Source organism: Lepisma saccharinum, chromosome 4, assembly GCF_977018435.1.
Source record: "Lepisma saccharinum chromosome 4, izLepSacc3.1, whole genome shotgun sequence".
Classification (NCBI taxonomy): Eukaryota; Metazoa; Arthropoda; class Insecta; order Zygentoma; family Lepismatidae; genus Lepisma; species Lepisma saccharinum.
Genome location: NC_139232.1, coordinates 72,743,169 through 72,753,760, shown reverse-complemented (window position 1 = coordinate 72,753,760; position 10,592 = coordinate 72,743,169).

Genomic DNA, 10,592 nt, shown 5'->3' with positions numbered 1-10,592 from the left:
GGCTGTAATAGATTAGCACTGTATACAATAACTGTTCCAGTATGCTCTGTCCGCCCGTGTTCGCAGTGCAGTAGACGGCGACGGTCATCCGCTGTTGAACCACGTTGGGTTATTGACTAGACCCCGGATTTTTATGTAACAATAATTTATAAAATATATACCTAAACATGTATTATCAAAAGAACATGTAGCTAAATAAGCATCCAAGCAATTTCAAGAATTCTGCTAGATATTTATTCATTTGAACATATTCAACATAATTTTAAGGACATAAGTTGTTCAAATCAAAATTTGTGTAAAAAAAAAAAAGAAAACAGAAATATGTACATATTTAAGAAACCAATTTTCTCAACTATTAATTACTTTTCACATCGCAAATTAGTGACATTGAATTTTCGCGATGCGCGAAATTACGAAATGTGAAAAAAAGATGCAATTTTGAACATTCTGCACGTAACTACACCACCAATGATGAAATATGCATGAGTTCTATTCGCGAAGTAATGCGAAATGTGTGCGTTTCCACGAAATGAACGCTTTTTCGCGAAATAACCGTGAAATATAATCAAATTAAGTGGAAAACGCGCAAAAACCGGCAATCGATATTGTGTGCGCAAACTGTCGATTTGTAACGAAACGTTTGCCTAAAGTTTCCTACCACTTGCAGCTGAAGAACGTTTTATCTTCGATCACACCAGGAAGACGCTGCAAATTGAGATTTCCCATGCACATAATCTCAGTTCGAAAACTTCGCTCCCTGTCAAACTGCATTCCTTTCTTAACCCGAATGTCTACTCAACTTCCAGTTTCATTGAACGTGCTAGCTGTAGCAGCGATAAGATTAGTCTGTTCCCGCACATCAAGGGAAACAATGGTGTTATTTGTGTTCAGTCATGAATGAATTTTGTTCATCATCATGTGATTTTCAACACGTGTTTGTGTATGTGCAGTAGTGATTATTTTATTTGTTGGACAGCAAGCATATCCTTTAAATACATACAATGGATATATCACTTGAGATATGCAATTTAGAAATGAAGTGATTTTGTGTTGTTTTCTTTTTGGTTGGACAGCTAAGTACTTGTGTATGTGTACAGTATATAAAAATGAAGTAGTTTATCAATTTATAGCTCTTTTGCATTTTGTTTCCTCTCATGATGAAAAACTGTGTGCAAACTTTTTTTTCCACCGCTGGTATATACCGCTGATCTAACATTTTATTTACCGCTCTCATCAGTTTTTATTTACCATAAATGTGTCTCCCTATCGCAAATTATTGTAGAATATGTAAATATGTACTTGTAATTTTAGAACATAATTTTAAGGACATAAGTTGTTCAAATCAAAATTTGTATCAAATTTAAACCCCCCCAAAAAAAGCACAGCAACATGTACATATTTAAGAAACCAATTTTTTCAACTATTAATTACTTTTCACATCGCAAATTATTGTAGAATATGTAAATATGTACTCGTTGTAATTTTAGAAACAATTGTAAAAAGAAGCATCCGCAGAAAAAACAATCGAATGAAAATACATAGCTACTTTTGTAATTCTTGTACAAGGAAACATATTGTGTAACTCACTACGTACAGGAAAGTAACTTTCTTGTCCACCGATGTCAAGTTTCTAGGTGCTTTGCTTAAACCTAAAGGCGAAACGAAAATATGTAACCAGAAAGAAGGGGGGAGTAGAAACTCCAGTATCTTTCGAAATATAACAGTTCCCGTATTTTTATTTATAATTATTATTTTTATTTTTTGTCTTCAGCCTGTCTTTCGATTTGGCAGTCAATTTTAGCTGACCGTAAGCACTAAGCATCTTATTGATTAGGGTCGGCAGTGAAAATTTTTTTGGCATGAAAGAAAGTGTCCCTTTTAGTTTTCGAGCTGCTGAAGACGAATCTGAACTTGGTTTTTGTCCTGAACCTTTAGATTTAGAAATAATGCCAGTTATAGTATCAACCTTTAGACCCCGGCCAAAATTTGAAGGAAATCACAGAGCTCCATGTTGGCGGCCTTTGTGCCCCTCTACTAATTATCCCAGAATCACAAATGATACCTCGTTGGAAAGCTTATGGAACACAGATTCCAACGAGGTACATATGGGACCCATCACGCCTAATTTGTAGAAGAAGAAGATAATAAGAAAATTGGGGAAAAAGTTAATTTAGGAGTACTTGAGGTAAGTTTGCAACACTTACAGTTGCGCTACGCAAACATAAACTCAGTAACACACATCCTAACGGAAGTTGTCCTGTAGGACGAATTTCAATGAAGAATCATATATAAAGCATACATATTGCAATACCCAGGGTGAGTCAAAAGTCCCTGACCACCCTTTATAAAATGAGAGGGAGTGTAGATTGCAGCAATTGGTCATGGTAGCAATATGTTAGGCCTAGGCGGAAGCTTTTTGGTGCATGTCATGACAACGTCCGCTATCTTGGTGACCGCCATCTTGGATCCAACTTCATTTCTTTAAATGGGAAGGGGGGGATGTGGGGTATGGTTTGGCTATAATTTCACCAGGAATTAAGTGGTGAAGTCAGATTTATGAAAACTTTAATGATTAGGAAGTTAATGGCATATATAAAGTTCCACAATGTGTTCAATATGCTGTCCTTCTCGTGCTATGCACATGTTGAGATCGTTCTCCCATGCTCTGTGGACACGGAGCAATATCTCAGGTGTGATTTGAGCACAGGTATCTACTATCCGTTGCTCCAAGTGACCCACATTCCGAATCTTACCGGCATACACGATTGACTTCACATGACCACACAGGTAAAAATTGAGTGGGGACAAATTTGGTGATCGGGGAGGTCATTCCACTGACCCACGTCGACCAATCCATCGACCAGGGAACTGGAGGTCCAGATAGTGACGAACGTGTCGCCCATAATGAGGTGGTGCCCCATCCTGCTGAAAATATGAGGGGAAGCTGCCATACCCTGTCAAAACTGACGGTCAAATGTGTTCTTGTAACAACTGCAAGTAGCCCGCTGCATTTAAATTGTCATGAATGAAGAATGGGCCAATGATACGTGTCCCCCAGATCCTGGTCCACACCATAACCTTCCAAGCGCCAACCATATTGTTCGGATCTCTCCGTAACGGGTTCTCGGAGGACCAACACCGCATGTTCTATTTATTGACTTCCCCATTCACATAAAAATTTGCTTCATCAGAATACAGAAAATGCAGTGCAAAGTGTGGGTCCTGGCGAATTTGCTCCACAGCCCAATCACAAAACTGCATTCTCCCATCTGGGTCGTCCTCAAAGAGATGGTGCTGCAGCAGCAGCAGCTTGTACGGGTGTGACTTAACCATCTTTAACACCCTGCAAATGAAACTCTGCCTGACACCACATTGCATAGACATTCGACGCTGCGGAGACTTGGCAAACGATGCTAGCACTGCCGTAGCTGTTCCTTCGTCAGTGGCAGTTCTGGCCCTACCAAATCGTGGCCTATCCTGGAGTAATTGGGACACTGTAACGTGCGACACTGGGTTCCGTTCGTTAAAATCACGAGCTACAGCACGGGCACCTCGGCCCCTTTCCCCCTCTCCCCCCACAGCTTGATGACCTGTATTTGTTCGGCGTTGGTCAATGGCATGGTTCAGCACCTGCGTACCTATCACATATGTCCATAACTTCCTTATCATTAAAGTTTTCATAAATCTGACTTCACCACTTAATTCCTGGTGAAATTATAACCAAAACCCATACCCCACATGCCCCCTTTCCCATTTAAAGAAATAAAGTTGGATCCAAGATGGCAGTCACCAAGATAGCGGACGTTGTCATGACATGCACCAATAAAGTTTCCCCCTAGGCTTAACATATTGCTACCATGACCAATTGCTGCAATGTACACTCCCTCTCATTTTATAAAGCGTGGTCAATACCCTGTGTATTGCAATATGTATACTTTATATATGATTCTTCAATGAAATTCGTCCTACAGGACAACTTCCGTTAGGGTGTGTGTTACTGAGTTTATGTTTGCGTAGCGCAACTGTAAGTGTTGCAAACTTACCTCAAGTTCTCCAAATTTAACCTTTTCCCCAATTTTCTTATTATCTTCTTCTTTTTCATCTTCTCCGGTAGCAGTCGGAGAGCAACGCGCGAGTGCATTCAGGAAGAGGTGCTATGTGGCTGCAATCTGGTGAAGTCGTATCGCTGTGAAGAAAAGTCGTTTTAGGACTAATAGAAGATGACAGCTCTCATACAGTGTTCCGCCGACTGTGAGGTACGTGTCGTAATCTGATTTTTGCATGTTCAGAAGAGGACGCCGGTAGATATCCAGCGGCAATTATGTGACGCGTACAGACCGGACATCATGAGAGACAGTATGGTCAGACGATGATGCAGAGTATTCACGGAAGGCCCATTCAATTTACACGACCGCATACAGCTAAGCGGACGCGGGCTCTTTTGCATCACTTCAATCCGATCTCTCGCCTTGGGACTATCTTCCTCTACTTCAGCTGAAGACAAGGACGCTGAGGCACAGACACATATGAGACGAGCATAAAAAGATGGCATCAGGCTACGATAAACGCCTGAATAACGGTGGTAGATATGTCGAAAAATTGGTTACGAGTCACTGTAATTACAAGTGTACAACAGATGCTCTTTTTTTATTTTTACTAATCCGAACTTACTTTTTCGACGCGCCTCGTATAAAACTTTTAGTATCTCTCTAAGAGTCTATCCTTTGTCAGGAAACACACACTAGATGCGTGAATGTATAATCATTGATGTGCTTTAGTAATTTATTAAAAGTGCGTTAGTAATAAAAACTTATATCCAGACCCTCGTGCGTAATTACTTTCAAAATTATATATATATTTTTCTGTGTACTGGATCTTTCTTTCTCATATACACTATGTTGCCATTCGTCACCGGACACCTCATACCAGTACGTTAATCCGGTCGCAGCACCACATCAGTATCGTGTAGGACCACCTTTCGCCGCAATGACGTCCACAACCCTTCGAGGAAGACTTTCCACCAATTTGCGATACGTATCGACTGGAATCTTGCCCCATTCCTCCTGCAAAGCTACAAACAGCTCAATGGTGTTTTTTGGGCAGCATGGCCTGGCTCTCAGGCGGCGCTCCAACTCGTCCAAAGGTGTTCAATGGAGTTGATATCTGGACTTTGGTCTGGCCAATCAAGTTTTTGCACACCCATGTCCTGGAACTACGTGTTGATAATGCCTGCCGTATGACATGGAGCATTGTCGTGCTGAAACAGGTATGGGCCAATACCGAATTGTTCCCACAATGTCGGTAGCGCAGAATTGTCCAGAACTTTTTGGTATGCATCGGCATTCTTATTTCCCAGAACTAAAATAAGAGGACCAAGACCATACCACGAAAAGCAGGACCACACCATGATGCCACCTCCGCCGAATTTCACTTTGGGTACGATACAGTCCTGTAAACAGCGTTCACCGGGCATACGCCACACCCACACACGTCCATCGGACCGCCACATCTGGTAGCGCGATTCATCACTCCATAGGATGGATTTCCATCGTTCGAGAGTCCAATGGCGGCGTTCCTTGCACCACTAACCGATAGGTCGCATTGCGGGCTGTAATATGCGGCTTGTAAACTGCTGCGCGTCCATGAAAACCAAGTGCGACGATCTAGCGGTGGATATTACGATCACTTGCAGCACTACTGAAAGCCGATCAAAAGTCCTCTGCCACTATCTGTAACGACGCCTTCCGGTTTGACTTCACCACACGTTTCAAGCATCGACGGACAGGATCTGTTAATATTTTTGGTTTACTGGGTCTGGGAGGCATGTCATAACTCCCTCTCAATTCCACTTCATGATAACATCACTCACTGTCGACCGGGGTATCAGAAATTTGTTGGAAATCTCACGGGTCAAATGCCCAAACCTGTGGGCTCCAATGATCATCCCTCTTTCTGCCTCACTCAGTTTGCGTCGTCTGTCCATATCGACTACTGTAGCTGGTATGAGTGTATTCTCAACCGGCAATGCCTTTTATAGGTTGTATGACGTGTACAGACGATCCCGAGAACTTTTTGAGGGGTGTCCGGTGACGAATGGCAACGTAGTATGTGTGTATATATATATATATAACATAATGGTATTTCTTGATGTTTAGTTTGTTCTTATTTATTTCTCTTGTCTATGTTTCTATTTTGATGTCATTTTTCAGTTGGATGTTATCGTCGGCTGAAATTATTTTGTTGTGAAATTCAGATTGTCTGTGAAAAGTAACTTCTATCAACTTAAAATTTAATCTCCATTCAAATCATGATCGAACGAGACAGGAAAAATGGCCATAGAATTGCAAAATATGAATATCACGTTAATGTATGTATCATCAGACGTAATAACAGCAAAACTGAAGGTGTGCAAGTTGATTCTAAATATAATTTTAGATTGAAAATGAACGGACAGCCACATTTTAATCAATAAACACTTTTAAGACTCGCTCATGTGAAACACTGATAATGAGAGTGAATTCAATACTTTGATGTACATTACACCTCTCTTTCAAATGGATCACACGGTTTTTCAACCACATGTATTTACAATTGAGCATTTTCATTACGGTTCAGCCAGTACATGCATTCATCCCGTTTCATTTGTGTCTCTATCTATTTGCTGCTGGTTGCTTTAAAACAAAAACCGTCAACAATCAGTACCGAACACGGCTATCCAAAACACACTTTTAGAAATTGCTTCTAATGGAAGCTGAAGTATCATAAAACGAAAGTAATTGCAAAAAATGTTAGTAAATAACACATCTGTTGTTCCTTGATGAAAGTCCCAAATTCTTTCAACTCTTTCCCATCGCAATATTTGTCTACAACGAACGCATCAACACATTCAACATGCAATGTCGTTTCGAAGTACAATATTACAAAGGTTACTGATTTTAAAAATACTTCTAATTTGGAATGGTTTATTTGACTTTAGAACAATTAGAGTAAAAAAATACAAAGTTATATTCTGAAGTGGGACATAGGCCTGCCTACCTATACTGAAAATCACTGGCGTACGCAGGATTTTGTTTTTGTAGGGGCTGGAATTGTAAAGAGGATAGTGCATAGTTCCTATCTAGGGACGGCATACAGAATGATATATTTTGCATATTAAAATCTTTCCACTCTCAGGAATGGCAATCTGGGGTCATTGTACGGGGAGTTTGTATTTACCACTCTGGTTAACCGAGTTCTTCACAGCTCTTGTATGAAAATGTTATTTTTCTCAAAATTTCGGAGGGGCTGTAGCCCCTTCAGACCACTCTGCGTATGCCAGTGCTGAAAATCATTTAACGTCGTGTTAATATCTTATCGTCAAATAGAAGTGTTTTAAGAGAAACAGAGAGTGTGTGTGTGTGTGTGAGAGAGAGAGTGAGAGAGAATGAAGAATGGAACATAAATGAAAGTTGGTGTGTGTGAGAGAGGGGGAATTAAAGAAACGAGAGAGAAATAAAAGAATGCGAGATAGAGAGTGAGCAAAATAAAAGAAGCTAAAGAGAAAGTGAAAGACAATATAGAAGAATAACGAGACAGCCAATAAAAGGGGAAAGCGGTAAGACAATCAACAAGAGAGCAAGAACAAGCAAGGAGAAGACGTAAAGGAAGGAAGGCAAGAAAATAGAGAACGGAAAACAGAACAGATAGAGGGAAATAGAACAAGAATTCAAGAATGAAATTACAAAGAAAGTAATAATTTCTGGAGATAACGAGGCCAATTGACTCACTCTGTTTACCCATACTGTAGGGCCTCCCCCATGGCGCAGTGGTAGCGTCGTTGCCTTGTAATCAAGGGGTCCCGGGTTCGATACCCGGTGGAGGCACAAGTGGTTCGGATCCCACTTTAAACTGTAGGTCCAGTCCCGATTAGCCATACTGCGCATAAAGTGGACTTAAAACACCAACTCAACAATCAACAACAACAACCCATACTGTGAACAAGGTACCAATGGCATTGACGGTTAAATTTCTGATGCTAATATATTTTTCTTCCTTTTTAGTGCGATCAATTGCTACGTTCTTCCACTCTGCACATTGTGTAACTGCATCACAGGGACAATCTCAATATAAAGGAAACGCTTTACTATATATGACTTTTTGAAGACAAGAAATGATGGAAATCATGACAGAAGCTTTCCAATGATTTTCATTTTCGAGTAAACTCGAGACCGACAGCCCCCATAAAATACGCCGCTACTGCTATATATATTGGTATGTCTGCTTTGTTATCTGATATGTATACATATATGCATCTCCAACTATGTTGTAATTGCGACTTGCGATTTGTGTTGATTGACAGGACGTGCATAATGCATAATAGTAAATATATGCATATTACGTTGACGATAAATTTGTAGATGAATTATTTATAGTCATAACTGAGAACCAGACATACTCAGTCTCTCATAAAGTATGAGACTAGTTTAAATATCTTATTAATATATCTTCATCTGAGTTTGTAACGGAAAGAACAAGAACCTGGTTCAATAAAGGCTTATCTGGAAGACAAGACAAGGAAGTTAGAATGATTACACTGGTCTAAAAAAATGATTTTTTTCCTTTCACACGAACAAAACTAACTGAATCTAGAAGTACTTTTCATGCTGAATGCGAATATAATTTTAGATTTTTTCCATCAGGCAGGGTTTTTGTATGACAGACGTATAATTTTTTTTTAAATCAGTACTTAATGTACCTCTATATAATAAAGAAATATGTCATTCTAGATTAGATATAACATTGAAGACAATGTTTTGCGGGCATATTTTACACTCGGGATATTTCTTCACTGTCCAGCTGAAGTCAGCCAGCGTACGGGGAGTCCATTTTTTCCATTGTAGAAATCTGCTGGTGTAAACGCTCGCCATGCTCATCGCTGACAACTCCAAACTTTTTTGGTAGAAGTCTATATGAGAGTTTAGGAAGTGAATTTTTAAACACATGTTGCATCCCACAGCTTTGTATGAATTCACAAGATCAGTCATTATATCACGATAAATTTCTGCTTTATGATTTTCAAGAAAATTGCAACAACAAATTTTTTAGAGACTGCCAGGCTGCTTTTTACAGTAGATTTAACAGGTCCTCAAAATGTTCGTCAGCCATTTGTGGCCCTATAGAAATTCCTTATTTCAGTTTCGCATCACTGACGTTGGGAGATGTAGATTTGAAGTACATAAATGCAGCAGAGTTTTTATCCATTGCTTTCACAAAATCTTTTATGACTCCCAACTTGCTGTGCATTGGAGGTAAATACACTTTTTCAGGATTCACTAAGCTGTTTTTGACACATTTTTCTGCCCAGGAATAAAAGATAATATAATATAGTGAGACTTCTACTGTCCCATCAGCAATTGCTTGGCCGGTGGCGTATTCCCCACTCTCCACTCCCCCTTCCTTCTCAACTATTGAACATGTCAAAACATGCATAAACCTACACACACACTTGATTTCCCGATTTCAGCATAACACAACACCTAACGTTATACACCTTGAAGAGAAACACTGCATATAAGTTACATACAGGTTAAAGCATCCCATGGCATGCTATAAAGAACGCTACAATTCAATTTTAAAAAGTTATTGTCACAGAAAAACTGTGCCTGATGGAAAAATTCTAATTACATATTTGAATTCAGATCAATAAAAATACACTATACTCTCCATTTAGTTTTCTTGTGAAAAAAATCATGTTGACCAGTGTTATTACAATGAGTGCTGCTCTTTCATATTTGCCATACCCTGTGAATCAAAAAACTTCGTCGATCAGTGGATGGATAATCTTAATGCATGTACGTACCAGTTGCACTGTGGAATGTTCATGGGAAATGTCATCGAACGAATAACACTGGAGAAGGCTGGAACAGTAAGTTGAATGCATCTCTTGTCACCAAATCACAACATATTCGTTTTCATGCATGCTGAATATTCAGCTTTGCTTCTTAAAATACTAGGCAACCAGAAAAAAGTATACATAAATCAAGACTCGACAATTAAATCTACCATGTAATGATACAGGAAAATGTCTTGCATCACTTTCGTGTAGAGTGAAGTTGTAGTGAGACATTTGTAAAATTACCGCAAAGTCTGAATTTTGGAAAAAAAATATTTTTTGTGAGAATATATTTTTGACCTTTCAAAGTTAATAATTGAAAATAAATGTACCGTAACGAACTTTGAAACGGGTCTTGATGTAACAATATGTCTTCCATCATTTTGTGGGTAAAGGTAAGCTTTGTAAAACGATAAGTAGCAAATTACCTCCTTGCCCCCGGACATGTACGAAAATTCCACGTCACCTGCCACTTATTTAGGGGATGTGGGGGTAGGGCCCCACACATTCTCGATCTCGGCCATTTTGGAGTTGCTGGTGATCAGTACCACGCTCGCTGTACTTAAAGTCCACGAATTTTGATTCTACGCATATTCCATGTACGCATCGTCTCCAACAACCTGTAATTAGTCATTACCCTACGAAGACTGGGGTTCTGATCACGAGCATCAAGGAGTGGGGTTCGAACTGGTCCACCGGCCCCTCTGGAAATTGATATCGT